The following is a 22,076-nucleotide window of genomic DNA, read 5'->3' as shown; positions in this document are numbered from 1 at the left end:
AAAATAGGAATCTGCTACAAGAGGAAGAAAAAAAAATAACAACATCCAGGAGATGAAGCAGGTGCAGGTGGGGGTCCTTGAAACTGGTCCTCTTAGGACTCGGAGATAAATGTTGCTTAGAGTATGAGGGGAAAGTGGAGCTGAGAAAGAGGAAAAAGAGAGAGGACAGCTGCACAGGATTTGGTGAATAAAGAGTTGCTTAGCTTGTAGGATATGTGTTATGATAACTTAGGTAAGGACTGCGCTTTAGGAGAACTCCTTTGGGAGGATGATCTCAGAGAGAGCGAAAGGTATGGAAATGATAGAGAATCATAGCGAAATGGGGTTTCTGGTCAAATTCTATTAAAAGTTCTTTTCTCATGCAAAACAGAAACAGCAGGAATTCTAAATATACTCCAAAAGAAATATGTTTTTAACAATTGGCTGATGAATCATAAGTATACTCAATAAATGGTGATGAAAACAGACATTCTAAATAAACAAATGCTTGGCGAATGTGATGTTGCAAGTGTGTGATGGCGGCTGTTATGTTGGCTCTCGAAAATGTTCACAGCACTTAATGAAAAACACACAACAATCACATTTTCTTGGGACAAATGTTCAGAAGCCTAATTTGAATACAAATTTTAGGATTGAGACCTAAACCATATTTGCCCTCAATGTTAATGGTTAAAGACTACATTAAAATCAACCCATGCACCAAATAAGGCTGCAGTCACACTACACTTTTCGTTTCATTGACCTCAATTTAACCAAACGTGAAAGCAGAAGACTGGATTTGCAACCTCGGTACAAAGAATCCATGCAGCATTCCAAAGTTCAAGGTTGGTGAACTTGTATCATTGAACTTGTTTATTCATATTACATAAAAATGTGTGACCAATAAAATGGTACTTCATGGCGTGAAAATAGAAAACGCAGAAAGCACTCATTGGTAACATTTACGCCATTTAGCAGACACCACCTTATCGAGAGCGATTTACGAGTACCTCATTAAACTAATTAAATGGTTGAGGGTTTGCTCAAGGGCCCAGCAGTGACAGTGTGGTGGTGGGATTTAAACTTGTGACCCTTCGAAGCAAAGTCAAATGCCTTAAGCACCGAAGCTACTGTTAGAGGTGTTTCACCATTCCGTTTTATACAACACAGCTTTAAAATAATTCTAAATCAACATTAAAAAACCCTAACGTTGCTGCTTGAGCTCATATCCGGTTGCTAGACTTATTCCCTGCAGGTTTCTATAGAAATTTGTTATGTTTAAAGTCTAGGGTGACTGTAGCCTAAGGCTTTTTACACTCTTCTCCTAGAAGGTGCCATGAAGACAAAATTTTGAAATTGTGTTCACTGTGTAAAATTTTGTATTTCCTTCTTATTTTTTTGTAATCTGTGGCGATCAGATACAGCTACCTCAGAACATTAAACTATAGGAGATCATAAAATAAACTATAAGTAGATTTTTTTATATTGAACAGGATAAGGTCGGACTTCCTCAGCTAGCACAAAACGCAAAAATGCAAGTTAGCTTTTTAAAGTCACATGGGTTAACAATGTAAACTAAGTTTAATGCTTGTTAAGCAATTGGTTTCAACAGTGTGACAATTACTGGCATATTGCAAACACAAATTTAGATAAGATACAAGATTTTTTTTTTTACAAATTTAAACAGACATAGGTCCCGATAATTCAAACAAATGTTCAGGGAACTCTGGACCAGTGAAGAGAGCTATGGGGTTGTAAGTTAGATGACGTTTTGAACGGATTGTATTTATTTCTAACAAATATTACCGTAATTTCCGGACTATAAAGCGCACCCTTATATAAGCCGCACCCAGTGAATTTTACAAATATTTTTACACACATTTATACTAATGTACTTTACACAGGCTTTAACGAAAGACACGTTACACACGATGTAACGGGTGAAATATGTTGCGCTTCCTTTAGGAGCATAGCGGTATTTTGGGAATAGCATGCCACTGCATTCTTCCAGTATTACTGCGTGTGTTCAAGACTAGGATTATGTCCTTATTATTTTCTGATGCTTATTTCTAAGTTTCTTTGACTAACCCGTAACGCTGTTGCCAAGAAAAATTAAAAAGCACGAGTTTTTAACGTAAATAAGCCGCAGGTGTCTACTTTGAAACTATTGAATATTACACAGGCTTTAATGGAAAACAGTGTCTGTTACACGGCTTGTATCTAAACAGTAGCCTACCAAGAAAGTCATTGTTCACTGTCTTCCTCCTTCCTTTCACAACTATTTCTCTCGGGAGTTTATCTTTTGGCATCGTCGTGCGTTTAAAAAAAACTTTTTTTCTCCCGAAAAAACACAGGTGAGGTGCATTTTTTCGTTTCCGTTCGGAAATTTCATTGGTCTTATGTTATGTCGCTCAGTTTTTTGGCTTGAAGTTTGTGTAACCGGGAAAAACCCAGGAAAAATTCATAAGTTAGCCGATTCGTTGTTTAAGCCGTGGGGTTCAAAACGTGGGAAAAAAGTAGCGGCGTATAGTCCGAAAAATACGGTATATAAAAATCCATCTTCTTGGTTAGCTGTCTTCTGATAGGATAATCTAGGGTTCTGCAAAAGTATTAAAAAAATGCATTTTAAGCCATTGGTAAACAGCACAAATAGATGCCTAAATCCATATTAGGGGTCCAAGCACCAAATGTCCTAAAGACAGGTCTTCATGAATTTGCTTCCCTTAAAAGAAAGTTATCCTGCTATAACATTTGCATCAAATGGCCCTGTTCACATGGCTTCAAAAATGAAGACATCACACAGTGCTTAACGCAGACAATGAAAGAATCTTAATAATGCAAGTTCAACCACAAAAACACATGAAAAGGCCGCAGGTGGCGTCTCATAATTGCTTGTCAGAACGAGCAAGACACCGTTACTGACATGAGGAAAAAACCCACATTTATGTGCCATAATTATTCATTCTCTTGCTCTCAGGAGAAACCTAAGCCTCCTGGTTATGTGTATACATGGATGACTCAAATATTTCAGCAATTACTGGGTTGCTTCAGAGGTGTCATGAAAACCGGGGAAAAAAAAGCCAAGTAACCTCTAATTTAGCTCTGACAGCCATTTGTAACTAAGATCGATCAATTTTCTCCCCTATGAGCTAATAACGGTGTTGAATTAATCAAACAGAATGATGCAAATGAGAAATTAGATGTTCTCCAGAGCCTGGAGGAATTGCGGCAGTCAGTGTTCGCTGAAAAAAATAAAGAAATAAAAAAACAGCTGCGATAACAAGCTAAAACTGATCTGCTGCCGTAACTCAAACACCCACACAGACCATTAGTCACAAAAGAGCTTTGATTATGGAGAATAATTAAAATTGATACACAATGGCAATTAAAGCTGTATGGTAAATTGAATCTGGGAGTGTTTTTACTATATTAAAATATAGCAAAATATATTTATGAAAGAAAACAGGTCAGCTTGGTAAAATTAAAGTGATGAATGAAGACACAATGAGCTTGTTGCTTTTAATTCTTTGATTTGTTTTGCCCAGTTTCTCTTCCTCTCCTTCCCAAAACACGAGTCTTCGCAGCACGATCTCAGCGCAGCATCGGTAATGGATTCTTGCCCCAAACCTCCGTGAGGTTGGGCATGAAAAAGGCCCTAATAAGGCTCTAATAAGGCTCTGGAGGCTTACGTGTTCTTACCCAGTGGCGCTTCTGCTCGAGGATTCGTTACTGTTTCTTGCTCTTTAAATACCTCTTCTGCCATGCTGACCTTTAATCCCTTCTAAAGTTTTACAGTTAAACCATCTCAGACAGGTAGATAGAGCACAGGTAGGCAGACAGGCACATCCAGAGCGTCACCCTAATCCTCACGCACATGCATTCGAAATACATGAAGAGCTTCACGTTTCCTAGGAGGCCCCTTGGGGGAGCGGCTGTGATTCCAGAAAGAGTGCACTTTCTTTCTCACAGCAAGCCCCCTGGATCAGTTTCCATCACAAAATGTTATCTTCCTGGGAGAATTTGCCTGCATGGGCAATAATAAGGCAATAATAAAGCCATGGGGTTCAAGAGCTCTAGTAAGGGAAAAAAAAAAATTGAGATACTCAAAAATGATTCTTATATATCCAGGGTAATATTAGGGAACTTTAGGTACTAAAGAAAATATACATTCTTAATGCATTTATCTAACTATTCATTGTTTTTAAGTAAACTATATATTATATTCATATCTTGGCTTGGGGTAGAGACCTGGGGTGCATTAAGAGTTCAATTCATCCCAAAGGTGTTCAGTAGGGTTAAGTTCAGAGCTCTATAGAGGGTCACTCAATATCTTCCACTCCAATGACAGATTTTTATCATGGCACCTGTTAGTGTGTAGGATATATTAGGCAGCAACTGAACATTTTGTCCTCAAAGTTGACGTGTTAGAAGCAGGAAAAATGGGCAAGCATAAGGATTTACGGGAGTTGGACAAGGGCCAAATTGTGACGTCTGCTGCTCTCGTGTAATGTTCCTGGTCTGCAGTGGTCAGTATCTATTTAAAGTGCTCCAAGGAAGGAACAGCGGCGACAGGGTCGTGGGCGGCTGAGGCTCACTGATGCACGTCGGGAGCGAAGGCTGGTCCAACAGACAAGCTCCTGTAGCTCAAACTGCTGAAGAAGTCAATGCTGTTAATGTTTGACGGGTCAGAACTGTTTTAGCAATAAAAGGGGACCAACATTATAATGTTATGCCTGATTAATATATATATATATATAGTGAGGAAAATAAGTATTTGAACACCCTGCTATTTTGCAAGTTCTCCCACTTAGAAATCATGGAGGGGTCTGAAATTGTCATCGTAGGTGCATGTCCACTGTGAGAGACATAATCTAAAAAAATAAATCCAGAAATCACTAAGTATAATTTTTAAACTATTTATTTGTATGATACAGCTGCAAATAAGTATTTGAACACCTGTCTATCAGCCAGAATTCTGACCCTCAAAGACCTGTTAGTCTGCCTTTAAAATGTCCACCTCCACTACATTTATTATCCTAAATTAGATGCACCTGTTTGAGGTCGTTAGCTGCATAAAGACGCCTGTCCACCCCATACAATCAGTAAGAATCCAACTACTAACATGGCCAAGACCAAAGAGCTCTCCAAAGACACTAGAGACAAAATTGTACACCTCCACAAGGCTGGAAAGGGCTACGGGGAAATTGCCAAGCAGCTTGGTGAAAAAAGGTCCACTGTTGGAGCAATCATTAGAAAATGGAAGAAGCTAAACATGACTGTCAATCTCCCTCGGACTGGGGCTCCATGCAAGATCTCACCTCGTGGAGATCTCAACCTCCTTCCCTCAGTTAGAGCATTGAAGATGGGTCGAGGCTGGGTCTTCCAACATGACAATGACCCGAAGCACACAGCCAGGATAACCAAGGAGTGGCTCTGTAAGAAGCATATCAAGGTTCTGGTGTGGCCTAGCCAGTCTCCAGACCTAAACCCAATAGAGACTCTTTGGAGGGAGCTCAAACTCCGTGTTTCTCAGCGACAGGCCAGAAACCTGACTGATCTAGAGAAGATCTGTGTGGAGGAGTGGGCCAAAATCCCTCCTGCAGTGTGTGCAAACCTGGTGAAAAACTACAGTAAACGTTTGACCTCTGTAATTGCAATCAAACAAATATTAACATTGACTTTCTCAGGTGTTCAAATACTTATTTGCAGCTGTTTCATACAAATAAATAGTTTAAAAATCATATATTGTGATTTCTGGATTTTTCTTTTTAGATTATGTCTCTCACAGTGGAAATGCACCTACGATGAAAATTTCAGACCCCTCCATGATTTCTAAGTGGGAGAACTTGCAAAATAGCAGGGTGTTCAAATACTTATTTTCCTCACTGTATATATATATATGTATATATATATATATATTATATATATATATATATATATATATATATATATATATATATATATATATATATATATATATATATATATATATATATATAAGCTTTTGATAAGTATCCAGTTAAACACCAGATGACTTCCTGTATCAGATGTTACTGGTAAGACATCAAGAAATCTTAAACTATAAGAACTATAATACTACAGACCAAATAGTTACAAGTTCACACACAGCCCAGTTTATAGAAACCGTATCTATTCCTCGTGTAGTAAAACCAAGAATTACATACACAAGATCCAGAAATAATCTTATTGCAGTTAAAACTGAAAAATGCCAGATAAACAAACAACAAACACAACAAAGTTCTAAAGTTTGGTCTTTTAAACATTAGATCACTTGCACCCAAAGCACTGATTGTAAATGAGATGATCACAGATAATAATCTCGATGCACTCTGTCTCACTGAGACCTGGATTAAACCAGGTGATTATATGGGTCTAAACGAGTCGACACCGTCAGGATATGTTTATAAGCATGAGCCTCGTCAGACTGGTCGTGGGGGGGGTGTAGGAACCATTTATAGTGCTTCTCTTAATGTTAGTCAGAGATTAGGATTCAGCTTTAAATCATTTGAAGTGCTCGTTCTTAAAGTTGCACTTTCAGACATGCATAGAAAACTCGCTCTGGTCACCGTGTACAGACCCCCAGGGCCCTACGCTGATTTTCTTCATGAGTTTGCTTGTTTTCTCTCAGACCTCTTGATAAGCTTTGATAAAGTGCTGCTTGTAGGAGATTTTAATATTCATGTAGATGATGCAAACGATGCCCTAGGATTATCATTTGTCGATTTACTAAACTCTTTTGGAGTTAAACAAAACGTCACCAGACCAACCCACCGTTTTAACCACACACTAGACTTAATAATATCCTACGGAGCAGACGTCACTGATATCGATATTTTACCCCAGAGTGATGACATCACAGACCATTACCTCATACTGTATACACTACCGGTAGAGCAGATTAACCGTGTTTCACCACGGTATCGACTTGGTAGGACTATTATTCCAACCACTAAGGACAGATTCATAAATAACCTGCCTGATTTATCTCAGTTTCACATTAAACCCATAACTGCTGATCATCTTGATGAGATGGCGAACAACATAGACCTTATCCTCACTAGCACTTTAGACACTGTTGCCCCCATCCGGTTAAAAAAGGTTTGAGAACAAGCACCTGCACCTTGGTATAATAGTCATAGGCATGCCCTAAAGAGAACAACACGTAATCTGGAGAGAAAATGGAGGAAAACTAAATTGGAGGTATTTAGAATTGCGTATAAAGACAGTATGCTCAGCTACAGACAGGCGCTAAAAGCTGCTAGAGCTAAACACCTGAGCAAACTCATAGAAAATAACAAAAACAATCCCAGGTTCCTTTTCAGTACAGTCGCTAAATTAACAACAAATCAGGGATCTGAAAAATGTGTTCCATCACAGTTTAGTAGTGAAGACTTTATGAATTTCTTCACTGAAAAAATAGATAACATTAGAAAAACAATTGTGGCAGTTCAACCTCTGACAGCATCTCCTGACACAATCGTACTTACAACCCCACAACTACACTGTTTTACATGTATAGGACAGGAAGAGCTGTATGATGCTATTATGAAAGCTAAATCAACAACATGTCAGTTAGATCCAATTCCCACTAAACTACTGAAGGAAGTGTTATATACAGCTGGTGAGCCTCTTCTCAATATTATTAACTCCTCACTATCGTTAGGTCATGTCCCTAAATCCCTCAAGTTAGCAGTTATTAAGCCCCTCATTAAAAAACCTAATCTGGATCCAAACACGCTATCGAATTACAGACCAATTTCAAATCTCCCATTTATGTCTAAGATTTTAGAAAAGATTGTCGCTGCCCAGTTATGTAACCACTTGCAGGAGAACAATATCTTTGAAGAGTTTCAGTCAGGTTTTAGGCCCCATCATAGCACAGAAACTGCTCTAGTTAAAATCACTAATGACCTGTTTTTAGCTTCAGACCAAGGCTACATCTCCCTATTAGTTTTACTAGATCTTAGTGCTGCGTTCGACACTATAGATCATGATCTTCTCCTCGATCGCTTACAGAATTACATCGGTATTCAGGGACAGGCATTAAGCTGGTTTAAATCCTACCTGTCCAATCGTTACCATTTCGTAGATTTAAATGGAGAGCTATCCAGGATAATGCTAGTAAATTATGGCGTGCCACAAGGGTCAGTTCTAGGACCCCTGCTTTTCACAATATACATGCTTCCATTAGGAAATATTATTAGAAGGCATGGAATTAGCTTCCATTGTTATGCTGATGATACCCAGCTATATATTTCATCCAAACCAGGCGATACAGCTCAATTAGCTCGCATAACTGAGTGTGTTGAAGAAATAAGAGATTGGATGACCCATAACTTTCTGCTATTAAATTCTGATAAAACGGAGATTTTGCTTATCGGCCCAAAAAATAGTACACAGAAGCTCCAGCATCTCAGCCTGCATTTACACGGTTGTTCTGTAACTACTAGTTCAACGGTAAAAGACCTGGGAGTTATTTTAGACAGCAACTTATCTTTTAATAACCACATCAATCAAGTTACAAAAACAGCCTTCTTTCACCTTAGAAATATTTTTAAGCTAAGAAATATGTTATCTATATCTGATGCAGAGAAGCTCGTCCATGCGTTTATGACCTCTAGAATAGACTACTGTAATGCATTACTAGGTGGATGTCCTGCATCATTAATAAACAAGCTTCAGTTAGTTCAGAATGCCGCAGCAAGAGTTCTTACTAGGTCAAGAAAATACGATCATATAACCCCAATCCGATCGTCCCTACATTGGCTTCCTGTTAAGTTTCGAATAGACTACAAACTACTGCTACTCACTTATAAAGCACTAAATGGTTTGGCTCCCATGTATCTATCCAGTCTTTTAACACGCTACAATCCGTCACGCTCCCTGAGATCTCAAAACTCTGGGCTTCTAGTAGTTCCTAGAATAGCAAAGTCCACTAAAGGTGGTAGAGCATTTTCACATTTAGCTCCTAAACTCTGGAATAGTCTTCCTGACAGTGTTCGGGGTTTAGATACACTCTCCCAGTTTAAGTGTAGATTAAAAACATATTTTTTTAGCAAAGCCTACACATAACACACATCACACACATCACATCACATCACAACCTTGTGCTCCAGAATATATGATTACATGCACATTATCAACTTGTGCTGTTAATATCATGAACAGCAGCTACGCTAATTCCTCTCCACTGCTTCTCTTTCTCTCCCCATCCCGAGGCATCCTGAGGTTTGGCCAGCTCCAGTCACGTCCCACCTCGTGAAGATTATGGAGCTATGGATGATCATGGAGAAGTAGATGCCGAGTGTTTAAAGGCCCTGGCATGGAGAAGCTGATGCTGGATCTATGATGATCACAAATTTTTCTGTATTGTTGAAAGATTTATGACCAAACTCTTGATGTCACCCATATGAGGATGGGTTCCCCTTTGAGTCTGGTTCCTCTCAAGGTTTCTTCCTCATATCATCTAAGGGAGTTTTTCCTTGCCACTGTTGCCACGGCTTGCTCATCAGGGACAAACGCACACCATTCACCTTCACTGTTGTTTTCTGTAAAGCTGATTTGAGACAATGTCTGTTGTGAAAAGCGCTATACAAATAAACTTGACTTGACATAGGTAAAACCCAATTTTTGGACTGTATATTAATTTTCCCCACAATATGTTATTGAATGTTTACCTACAATCTTTATAACAGACCCCTAAAAACAGGTTGCAAATGTAAATGAATGCAAAACAGAATGCAATGATTTGCAAATCTTATGAACCCATATTCACAATAAAGCATAAAAAAAATATCAAATGTTCAAAATGAGGGAATGTACCATTTTACAGAAAAACTAAGGTCATTTTTGAATTTGATGGACAAAGTAGACACAGGAATGTTGAGCAGCTAGAATCCTGTCTCAGAAACGAATGGGTCAACGTTCCTCTCACAAAACTCCAGCATCTGAACGCCTCAGTTCCCAGACATTTTTTGGAATTGGGGCTGTATCAGGAGTATCCAGAAAATGGATAACATGACACAAGCTTGCATAAAAGGCATTAATTTTTATATTCCTTCCCTACAGGAGTTCATAAGGGATTTTGTGCCCCATATAATTAATGAAATGTCTTTGGAAACCATAGACAAAGCACAAAAAAGCTCCATAGGTGGCAAGAAAATCAGTCCACATTACCCAGTCTTGCTTAGGACACATCTTCACATATCAGGAAGCTAAGCATATGAACCCGGTTGAGCTGAAATAAGGCTCTGGAGGACCTAGAGGTCCTGGGTCTCCTTGTTAATCATTCACTACACATCATCTGCTCTCCTGAAACTCCCCAACCTCATCTTCTGCCTTTAAATAACATCTAAATGTCTAGGAAGGAGCTATCTGTAGCAGATTTTTAATCTAGGATTCACTAATCACTTGACTATTTATGAATGCATATTTGTGTCTATGCAGATCTATAAAGCTTCATAGTGGTCTTTTCCTATGAACGGACAATACACAGAAACCTGCAGTATACGGAATGCAGTGTGATGAGCAGACAGCCGCATCTGCCACCTTAGACATCACAAAATGTTATCTCTAATCGAGCCACGTTTGCCCAGTGGTACAATAATAAGGTCCCGAGTCTCTGTGCCCCTGTTCCTCCTCTTCCTCCTCCTCCTCAAGAATTCATCACCAGCTCCTGCTGATCTACAGCTCCCTTAATCTTTTCTTCTGCCCTTTGGCATTTCATAACCTCTAAAAGTCAAGACAAACCGCCTCAGACAGACAGACGCTAAAGGAGAGGAGACAGATGTGTGCAGTAGACTTGGCATGATTCGCTCACACACACACAATCAGCTGTGCACCACATTTCCCAGGTGGTCTTGGGGCTCAAAGCAGCTGTGCAGAGCAGTGAGAGTGATTTGAGAAAATACTGCTTCTTTTCTCTCAAGTTCTTTCAGGTTATAAACTAATGTGGCGTTCAAAAAGAGATAAAAACAGGTGAAGAAGCAAAAGAAAAAAACATATGTAGGTACAAGAACAATTAAAAAAGTGATTTTTATAAATGTTGGGGCTGTAACTTTATAGATTCAAGCAGCAGCAGCAGTGATAGCTTGGTGGAGCTGTACTCACGACCTTCCCGATCAGCAGTTCAACTGCCAGCATTACTTGGCCATAAATACGATTAGTTTTTTTTGTTTTTTTTAATAAAAAGTACCGTAATTTCCGGACTATAAAGCGCACCCATATATAAGCCGCACCCACTGAATTTGACAAAGATTTTTATTTTTAACCATAAATAACTCGCACCTGTCTATAAGCCACAGGTCTACACTGAAACTAATTAACTTTACACAGGCTTTAACGAAAGACAGTGTCTGTAACACGGTGTAACGGGTGAAATATGTTGTGGCTCCTTTAGGAGCAGAGCGGCATTTTGGGAATAGCCTGCCGCCGCATTTTTCCAGTATTACTGCATGTGTGCAAGACCGAGGAATATGTCTTTATTATTTTCTGATGCTCATTTCTAAGTTTCTTTGACGAACCCGTAATGCTGTTGCCAAGAAAAATAAAAAAGCACAAGTTTTGGAAACCTGTCTGTGCTTATATGATTTCTGTTGCAACTGGAGTTAGCGAGCTCTTCCTTCACCCAGACTCAACGCGTTACAACGGCTTGTATCTAAACAGTTGAAAAGTTTTTTCTCCCGATGCCGTGCAGCTCAGAACACAGGTGAGGTGAGTTTTTTCGTTTCCGTTCGGAACTTTCATTGGTCTAATGTTATGTCGCTCAGTTTTTTGGCTTGAAGTTTGTAAAACCCAGGAAAAATTCATTAATAAGCCACTTCGTTGTTTAAGCCGCGGGGTTCGAAACGTGGGAAAAAAGTAGTGGCTTATAGTCCGAAAAATACGGTAAATATGTAATTCAGCCCTTCTCAAATAGTGGGGCGCGTGTGGCCCCGGGGACATGCTTTTTTTTTTTCCGCAGGGAGTAGGTTTTCTTTGATTGCACCGAACAAAAGCACACAGCACAGAGCAGAAGGTATGAAGTGCAGATAACAAACCCTTAAGAGACACAATGGAAAAATATTTACCAGGCATGAAAGAAAGGCGGAGAGAGACGGAGATAATGAGACAAACGTCTCCCGAAAGCTAAGACGAGGAAATATGATGAAGTGCATGTACCGCTTGGCTTCACTGTGACTACGGTGGGAGACGAGGAAAGACCGGTATGTTTACTCGTCTAAAAATGTTGGCAGCGGACAGCATGAAGCCAAATAAATGAAGGCGTCACTTAAAGACATTACACCCCAATCACGCTGATAAGCCGCTTGAGTTTTTTCAGCGAAAAAGTGCCGAATATTGCCAACAATCGTCCCGATTTGTGAATGCTACTTCAGTAAACCAGCGAGCACTGTTAGCATCATATAATATTTTTCAGTATCAAATGATCAAAAAATGTTTGCAGTTTAAATAAGGATTAAAATTGTTTTTTAATTTTGGGCAAATTGATGCACTTTAAGTCTTAAGACTAAAAACCAATGTTAATAAAGTTATTCCTTGTTGTAAGTTGATCTTTCTTTCTTTCTTTTTTGTTTTATTGTTTTCTTTAATGTTAATAAGGATACAATGTTATGCAGAGGTGTACTTTTTTATAACAATTTTATAGACAAATGATACTATTTACAGTCGCAGCGGAGAGTCGGGGGGGGGGGGGGGGGTGATTGGGCGCGAAATGTTTACTTCTTCCTAGGGGGGGGCGCAACAGAAAATAATTGAGAAGCACTGATGTAATTGAACAGTGTTCAAACAGTTACATTCATTCTGCTCAAACTGTTCTCGAATGACCAGATCAGCATTGTTGACCACTATGAACACAGCTAAACATCAAAATACGCCACAGATCAACATATTTTAACAAGGAAAGCCCATCAGCGTTTCTACTTCCTGAAAAAACTAAGGAGCTTCCACCAAACATTTTACAGAGGGACCATCGAGAGCATCCTGAGAAGCTGCATCACTGCCTGGTTTGGAGACTGCACCATCTCAGATCGTTTCGCAAGACCCTACAGCAAAAAGTAAAGACGGCTGAGGAAATCATCTGGGTATCTCTTTTTTCTGTCATAGATCACACACTGCATCTGTAAAGCCACCAGCATTGTGGATGATCTCACACACACACCTCCACCACACTCTTCACTGTACTGAGATGTGGAAAAAAAAAGTACAGAAGTATTCGAGCCCTCACGTCCAGACTGTAATGGTTTCTTTCCACAAGCCATCAGACTTCCCAACGTAAAGGGACTGGACTGACACACACACACACACACACACACACACACACACACACACACACACACACACACACACCTATACTGGTTGCACAAAAAATGCTGTTTGTGCCCTTATCTTATGTTGTTCTTTGCTTTTTTTTTTCACACAAAATGTTGCACATGTGCACTTTATGTTGTTAATTACAAGTTTTTTGTAGTTCCTTATTCATTTATGTTGTTTGCTGAAGCACCTTGGTCCAGGGAGAACATTGTTTTTCGTTTCACTGTGTACTGCACTGTATATGGTTGGAATGACAATAAAAGCCCACTTGACTCGACAATCAATATCCATTGAAACCTTCGATATTTATTCCGAATTCGAAACGATACAGTTTGAAAAGGCAAATATTCATCATTGAAACAATAAGCAGCAAAACAGGGGCCATTTCAAATAATTTCCACTGAATAAAGAGAAAGAAAAGCGATAATGATGCAAGCAGGAGTTCAAACCCTCCCACCTGCTGGCCTCAAACGACTACTGAATTTAACATCATGCTGTTGGAGAGCTTCAGTCTGGAAAAATGCTACGAGGTGAGGTTCTCCAAATGTCTCATTAGTAAAACCTTTTTCATTTTCAAAACAGACCCACAGTTGTCAAGACCAACAAAGCCGTCGGTGCAAAAAATGGAAAACTGTAGAGAGCAAAATGCTTGCTGTCGATTGGGCTTGTGTCGATCCACGGTGGTATCTATAATCACAGATTCAGTCGATCATGGCTGTTAAACGCAGGAAAAGGTTTTTGATGCTTTACGTGCTTCCACAGGAGATTGACAAAATGTTCTCCACTCCTGTCTCTGCATCTCTCACTTAATAGACATTTTGATATTGTTCTTATGTTGGGTTTATTGCACATGCGGTTCACAAAAATGCACTTTATGTATTTGTTCATAGGTCTGCTTATGTCCCACTTAGTTTTATGTTGCTTGTTAGTGTAGATTTATGGTGTTTTTTGTGTACCGAAATACAACTTGGGTCCTTTAGCAACACTTTCGGGTTCGCCGCATTTACATTTACAACATTTGGCAAAGACCTTTATCAATAGCGACTTACATTTATCTCATTCATACATCTTGCTCAGAGGCCCAGGAGTGGCAGGTTGCTGTGGCTGGGATTTGAACTCATGACCTTCACTAAGCTACCATCATCCCATTACTGCACCTCCGCCATTGCTGCTCATTACTAATATAAAACATTTCACATCAAATAACCCTAAAATCATTTTGCAAATATCAACATATTCACTGGAGAGGTCACGTGTTAACAAAGGTCAAGTGAAAGTGCATAAACAAGATAAATCCGGAAATCAGCTTTGACAAACCAAGTGGGAGTAAAGGCAAAGCTAGGCCGTGTGAAATATGAACAAACACTTGATCGCAAATATGAGATACACACACAACACAAAACCAGGAACTACATACAGCAAATAAAGATAAAGAAACTTAAACATAGGAAACTGTTCCAATACATTCTAAAAGCGTATTACCTTCGCGAAGGCAGTATGAAACGACAGGGCATAAGCAGACGGGCGAATCAAAGATGAAAGACGGAACAGGTAAACACTATCAGATAAAACACCAATCACAGGAAAAGAACAGAAGCCCAAACAAAAGCGCCTGATAAGGAAAAGAAAACAAAAAACAAATGAAGTAAAGCAAATGCAACAAATGCTTAGAGCGAGTTTTCATTACATAAACGGACAAAAAGCATCAGGTACAATGATAACGGTATAAAATTGAGTCCCCAGGTACAGCGCTCAGACTGGTGACACCCACTAGTTCAACCTTTCAGGAACCTGGCAAACATTAAAACACAAACACAACATGTTTTCCTGTGTGTAGGTGTACTGGATTTGCTGACTAGCAGCTGTTTATTTTGAAATATCTGTGAAAGTACTCATTGTTTAAATGTCTGATTTTGGTGTACAGCAGGTTTCCGAGTGTCAGAAAAGGCTATGGGATCTGTTATACAAGTGGCAGACGAATGTCTGCGGGAATTGGACATAGATCTGCGTGGGAAATGATGAAAAGAAAAGCTGAAAAGAATACTGCATCTCTGCTGTACATTCTCTGAATGGACAGGGTGTTGCAGTCACTGAAAAATGAGACTAATGTATACACATAATACAGCAGCAGACATGCCTATACACTCTAATGCTGTATCAGCAGAGTGTCAGCTTTAGAGTCGGAGTTATGGAGCATGTGTTGTTATTTAGAAATAATGTGGTTGAGATTATTATAGTTTCCATTGAGTTATAATTATAGGAATGTGGTAGCTCAGTGGTTAAAACGCTTAAAGGACTAGAAGTCATGAGTTCAAAATCTACCAAGTTGCCACTGTTGGGCCCTTAAGCATGGCCTTCACACTTAACTTTCTCTTTAATCACTGAGCTAATACAAAAATCTAACTCCTCATCATGCACTCTTGATCCTGCACCTACTTTCCTGCTAAAAGACTGTACATCGGCGATTTCTGCCCCCATCTCCCACCTTATTAATATGTCATTTATCTCCTCTACTGTACCTGTGTCACTTAAGACTGCTGCTGTTTCTCCCATACTCAAAAAGACTAATCTGGACCCGGCAGACTTATCCAACTACCGCCCTATTTCCAACCTGCCATTTGTATCGAAGATCATGGAAAAGGCTGTGGCCTCTCAGCTGCAGTCATTCCTAGCTGGTAACAACCTCTTTGATATTTTTCAATCTGGCTTCCGCCAGCAGCATAGCACGGAGACTGCGCTAGTAAAGGTTGTTAATGATCTTTTACTCATTGGAGACTCAGGTAGTCTCTCTATACTTCTGTTATTAGACCTCAGCTCTGCCTTTGACACTGTCTGTCATAAGATTTTACTTTCACGATTAGCGGAATTAGGCATATCAGGCTGTGCACTATCCTGGTTTTCCTCTTATCTCACGGGCAGGCAATATCACATCTCCATACACAATTCCAAATCTCCTACTGTCTTACTTAAACAGGGTGTCCCACAGGGCTCTGTTCTTGGCCCATTACTATTCATTCTGTACATTCAGCCGCTTGGCAACATCATTCGTAGACATGGTTTTAGTTATCATTGTTATTCTGATGATATTCAGTTATATACTGCTTTGTCAACCAGATTCTGTTAATGTAAAATCCTCACTCTCCTCTTGTGTTAGCGAGTTAAAACAATGGCTACACTCAAATTTTCTTAGCCTGAATCTGGGTAAAACCGACATTCTGATAACTGGTCCCGCATCTCTAATAAAAAACAACTCTGTGGACTTTGGTTTTGATCTGGATGCTACTACGATTTTCCCCTCAGCTACTGTTAGAAATTTAGGTATCATACTCGACCCCTCACTATCCTTTGATGCCCATATTCGCAGCCTCTCCAAAACATCTTTTTTTCATTTACAACGCATTGTCAAACTGCGACCTTTCATCTGCAGAAATGATGCCGAAACATTAGTGCATGCTCTGATTACGTCCCGTCTCGACTACTGCAATTCACTCTTCTCTGGTCTATCAGCTCACTCAATCTCACGTTTACAGTACATACAAAACTCGGCTGCCAGAATGTTAACCTCCAATAAAAAATCTGCCCACATTACCCCAATATTATTTGATCTTCACTGGCTGCCAGTCTCATCTCGCATAAAATATAAAATCATACTCCTCACCCATAAGGCACTAAATGCTCTTTCCCCTCACTATCTTTCCGATCTTCTCTCATTCTATGTTCCTTCACGATCACTCCGGTCTTTAAATTCTGAACTTCTTTGTGTACCTAGATACCGTCTATCCTCTGCGGGTGGCAGATCCTTTTCTGTCATTGCTCCAATACTATGGAACTCCTTACCCATTGCACTCAAAACCATTACCACTTTGACTGAATTTAAATCAAGGCTTAAGACCCACCTTTTCAACCTCCACTATCAGTCAATGCATATGTGTTAGGAGTCCTTCATTTTTCTGAAATGTGGTGTATGTTTCATGTACTATGTAGTGTTCTATCTCTTGTCCTGTATGTTTTTATGTCTATGTTGTCTCTGCTATTAACTCATACAGCTGCATGTGTTCCTTCGTCCTGGGCAAATGTCTGACGAATATGTTTATGTTTATGTATGTTCATTACATTTCATCTGTCTTGATATATTGAAATATTGTACCTTGTAAAGCGTCCTTGAGCTTGGGAAAGGCGCTATATAAATTAAACTTATTATTATTATTATTATTAACTGCTCAGTGATATAAATTAGATAAATGGAATTCGATAATAGAAAGTTGTGTGTAAATAATTGCATTAGTGGGCCTTTAAAGGAATAGATGTCGACCCCACAAACATCCCGAACCATCTAGAGATGTTCCAGTGCCAATTGGATCCCACCTCATGTGGAGTTTGGACACTGGACCTCCTGGAGTGCTTAAAGGCTCTGGCATGGAGAAGCTGGTGTTGGATCTGTGATGATCGCAAATGTTGTGCTATTTTATGAGTTGCTCAGTAGCTCCTGGATCCATAATCTCAAATGACTGTATAAGACTGTAGAAAGGACATTACTCATAATCTTATACTCCAGTACTCATGTTAGTTCTCACTCTCCAGTGTTCTGTATTGTTTAAAGATTTATGATCAAACTCTTGATGTCACCCAAATGAGGATGGGTTTCCCTTTTGAGTCTGGTTCCTCTCAAGCTTTCTTCCTCATATCATCTAAGGGAGTTTTTCCTTGCCACAGTCGCCGTGGCTGCTCATCAGGGGTAAATACACACCATTCACCTTAACTGTTAAATTCTGTAAAGCTGCTTTGAGACAATGTCTGTTGTGAAAAGCGCTATACAAATAAACTTGACTTGGGTAAAAACCCCCGATAAAGGCCCTTTGGGGCAGGTATCTCACTGCCACACTGAAGACAAAGTTCTTGAATCTCAGCTGGCTATTACAAGGTTTGTTTATGGTAAAAGAATTTCAACTTGATATCACCATACCACAACAAAATCTTTGGTCATAAGCTGCTACTGACCTAGAGGCAATTTAGTGATCAGCAATAATATTAAAACCAGGAACCAGGTGAAGTAAATAACGTTGAATACATCAGTAAAGTCACATATGCCTTAGAGTGGGATATATTATGCAACAAGTGAACAATCAGTTCTTGCAGTTGATGCATTGGAAGTGTCAAATTTGGAAATCTGAGTGACTGACAAAATTGTGATGGTTAGACCATCTTGATGATGACAAGTCTTACGGAGGTGTTCCTAGTATGCAGTGGCCGTTACCTACTGTAAGTGATCCGACCGATGAATTGGCAACAGAGTAATAGCTGCCCAAGATTAATCGATGCAAGTGGGCTAGCCCATCTGGTCCGATATCACGGAAGAGTTTCTGTGACGCAAATTGCACACACAATAAAAAAAAAAAGAGTTACAATACAAAGTTGTCAAACACACAGTACAGACTAAGTGACATGCCATAATGGAAATGACATTCCCAAATGTATGGCCTCTTTCAGCAGGATAGTGATCCCTGTGACACTGCAGGAAATTGTTCAGAAATAATGTGAGGAACATGACAGAGTTCAAGGTGGTGAATCAGCTTTCGAATTGCCCATATCTGATTGAGAATCTGTGGGATGTGCTGAAAAAAACAAGTCAATTGATTCTAAACCTACAGTAGCAACTTATTGAACTTAAAGAACCTTCAACTGATATCTTGATGCCAAATACCACAGCAGAAGTCCTAGGGGAACGACATAATATTAGTCATGTGTCAGGTATTAATTGTATAGCTAATGGGGGCACAATTATTACAAAATTGTAACATTTTGGACCATTCATTCATTCATTCATTTTCTCCCGCTTATCCGTAATTCAGGTCGCGGGGGCAGCAGCCTAAGCAGGCCCCCGCCTTCGACTGCTGCCCAATCCTCACAGCACCGTCCCTTACGGTCCCTCCTGCAGGTGGTGAGCCCACGGGAAGGCGGCCCCACGTCACTCCGACGTCACGGACCTTGATATTTCTCTCGTAAGGGACCCCCGGAGCATAGAGGGTTAAGGGCCTTGCTCAAGGGCCCAAGAGTGGCAGGTTGGCGATACCGGGGCTCGAACCCCAGACCTTCCGATCGGCAACCCAGCGCCTTAACCGCTGGAGCCACCACTCCCCTATTTTGGTACCATTTTGGACCAATGATTCAAAAATATTGGAAATCATTTGCTCTTAAACATGCGTGTGCCTTTGCATGATCATGGATATTATCAAAAACTTGTAACTCGAACATGTAAATAGCTCTGAACCCTGCACTTCCTGACACCAACATTAGTACCCATGTGCTTTATGTAATGACAGTCTGTCATTTGCCCATATCTGAGTGTCACATTGGGAATTTTCACACTGTGATTAGTCTGTGCACTAAAATCCATCCCCATATAATGCGGACTGTCAGAACGGAGAAGAAATACTCTTGATGACTTCGCCTGGCAAGAGCATACAAGATAAGACTCTCCACTCCCAACAAAAGTCGCTGCTCTGTCGAGTTCTTTATTCGAAAGGAACGACAAAGGAAAGCCGCGGCTGTTTTATTCATGTGAAAATGGTTATACTTCGCTATATTATTATCATCTGTAGCTTTCAAGCTTTGGCTCTATAGAAAACATTTTTTTTCCTCTAACCCACTGGGCAGTGAAGCTGAAAAGTATTGGTGTCTGATATAAAAGAAAATATACTGCAAGACTGTATTTGGGACACCGTATTTGCAGAAAGATTCAATAATATAAATATGTGCAATGCTCTCAAATTCAAATCTGCTCTAATTTAAAATCAGCAGGTAACTCTGAAGTCAGCAGACACCTAGCTCTATATCTAGCGCTATAGGTTCCTATATTTTCTTTTTTTTAACCACTTCTTTATCGCTCTTCTCGGTGCTAACTTACAGGAAACATTTTCACGTCCACTGGCCCCAATCCCTCTTTTTCCTCCGGTATCTACAGCGGGATCTGCTTCTGAAATGATAATCGTGGTGACGCAAAAGCACCTGCTGTCGTGACCAATCCAGAGCGGGCAGCGTCTCAAACCGAGATCTCGGCTGGGTTCCCCGCGCCGGCCTGATTGCGTTTTTATTCTTCGGATTCATGTAGCGTGTAAGGAAACAGTCAAAAAGAACAGTCGCTTAGTGATTACAGAAGAATAAAGAGCAATACGAAGAACGCTAATGACAGCAATGAAAACAACCATAATGACAACAATAATCAGGAAGTAAATTGACCATTCCCCCCCCCCCCCCATAAGACCATTTTGCAAATATTATTGCTGTATAATTAGTGATTCTATTTAATGGACATTTAAATCGAACGACAGAGATTACAATAAAACAATGAGAGGAACACTCGGCTTGTCGGCGTGACTCGTTATTTTATTACGTCTTATTAGTTCTGTGTGCCTCAATTTGGTTCACAGAGCAACTGCCTATTTTCTTCATGCTGCCACTGGAACGGTTTTATCGCTCAGCAGTGTGCCTTCTATCTGGCGGCGGTGTGTGTGTGTGTGTTACTGTGTGGTGCCGAAGCAGAACAGCTGCTGCCTGAGTGATGTGGAAGGATCCAGAGCCCCAGGCTCTAGCGTTCACACACACCCACATCCACTGTCGTGACTTCAGCAGCAGAAACAATGCAACAACATCGGCAGAGTAAAACACACATCTGCTGGAACTCTGGCTGTGTATATCACGCTCTGACTTTTAGCACTGTAATGAATTAAAATCAAAATTTGATCAAAGCTACTACTAACCTTTGAAGTACTATTCAATACTATATCAGTGGTGGCTTGTCTGGACCAGCAAGGTCTTCTCTGCTGGCCTAAACTCAGAATCATTAACTTACATTTTAATATTTTTTTGTCTATGAATATGTATGAAATTATTCCCAGCAGTCTATTATCTTCATTTCCTAGCGTTTCTCTTAGGTGTCTTACTGATGCACCATCAAATATGTTTCGGTTACAGTTTCTATCCAATCAGATTTCAGCAGTCACTGTGACTGTGAGCACTGGAGGCTATTTTTGTGTTTGTTTTGTTTATTTTTCTTTTGCATACACTTAAGGCCTAGATGTTAAATGCACGGCCTGCAACTGTATATAAACCATCAAACTCACATATGTCTACTTAAGTACAATGTTTTACAAATCCATCACCTGATGCTCGCGAGTCGCACCAGAACTTGGAAGACATGGGATGCGCACTTTTTCCTGCTGCCAATTGACCCTGTACTCTCCGTGGCTGTGTTACCTTGCCGTCACGTTAACTCGTACCTTGAGCAGCCCAACTGTTCGATAACTGCATTCATTACCGATTATTATCGATTAGTTGTTGCAGCCCTCACCTGTAAATAGTAATGTTGATTGCAAAGAAAAATATTCCTTCTTCATTTGGTGAAGACTTCAACACTAGTGTGGGAGGCATGTTCCGTGGTTTTGCCATAGCTAGAAAATACTTCTAGAAAAGCCTAAAACAACTCGACAAATTATATCGAAGTCTGCTACTATAAATAAATAAATAATTACAATTTTGGATGTAAGAAACGCTAAGCCTTTTTCATGCAACATATAACTGTAAAACACAACGTTACAATGTAATGTCTTTTGTTCAATGTTTCACAGTGTTTGACTGCTCTGCAGTGTTTTGAATCTGTATATTTCTAAAACTGTTTTAGGATCATGTCCATTGTTAATAGCGTTAATTTTTTATTTCATTGAATTGATATTTCGTTAAAATAAAATCTTTTAATTTCTTTTCCGTTTCCT

At 39.8% G+C, this 22,076-nt stretch overlaps 1 protein-coding gene and 1 long non-coding RNA gene across 3 annotated transcripts in view; both read right to left on the bottom strand.

Moving 5' to 3' along the window:
* The window catches only part of gstcd (glutathione S-transferase, C-terminal domain containing), a 162,610-nt gene that overhangs the window by 90,832 nt on the left and 49,702 nt on the right, over window positions 1-22,076 (bottom strand). The window lies entirely within an intron of this gene.
* LOC310724633 lies at window positions 11,971-18,923 on the bottom strand. The gene is made up of 3 exons (XR_014533114.1): window positions 17,526-18,923; window positions 13,345-15,674; window positions 11,971-13,283 (listed from the first exon to the last, which is right to left on the bottom strand). It is a non-coding gene; the product is annotated as an uncharacterized lncRNA (long non-coding RNA).

This window comes from Silurus aristotelis, assembly GCF_946808225.1.
Source record: "Silurus aristotelis genome assembly, chromosome: 4".
NCBI classification, from domain to species: domain Eukaryota; kingdom Metazoa; phylum Chordata; class Actinopteri; order Siluriformes; family Siluridae; genus Silurus; species Silurus aristotelis.
This window is presented reverse-complemented; position numbering and strand designations above follow the sequence as displayed.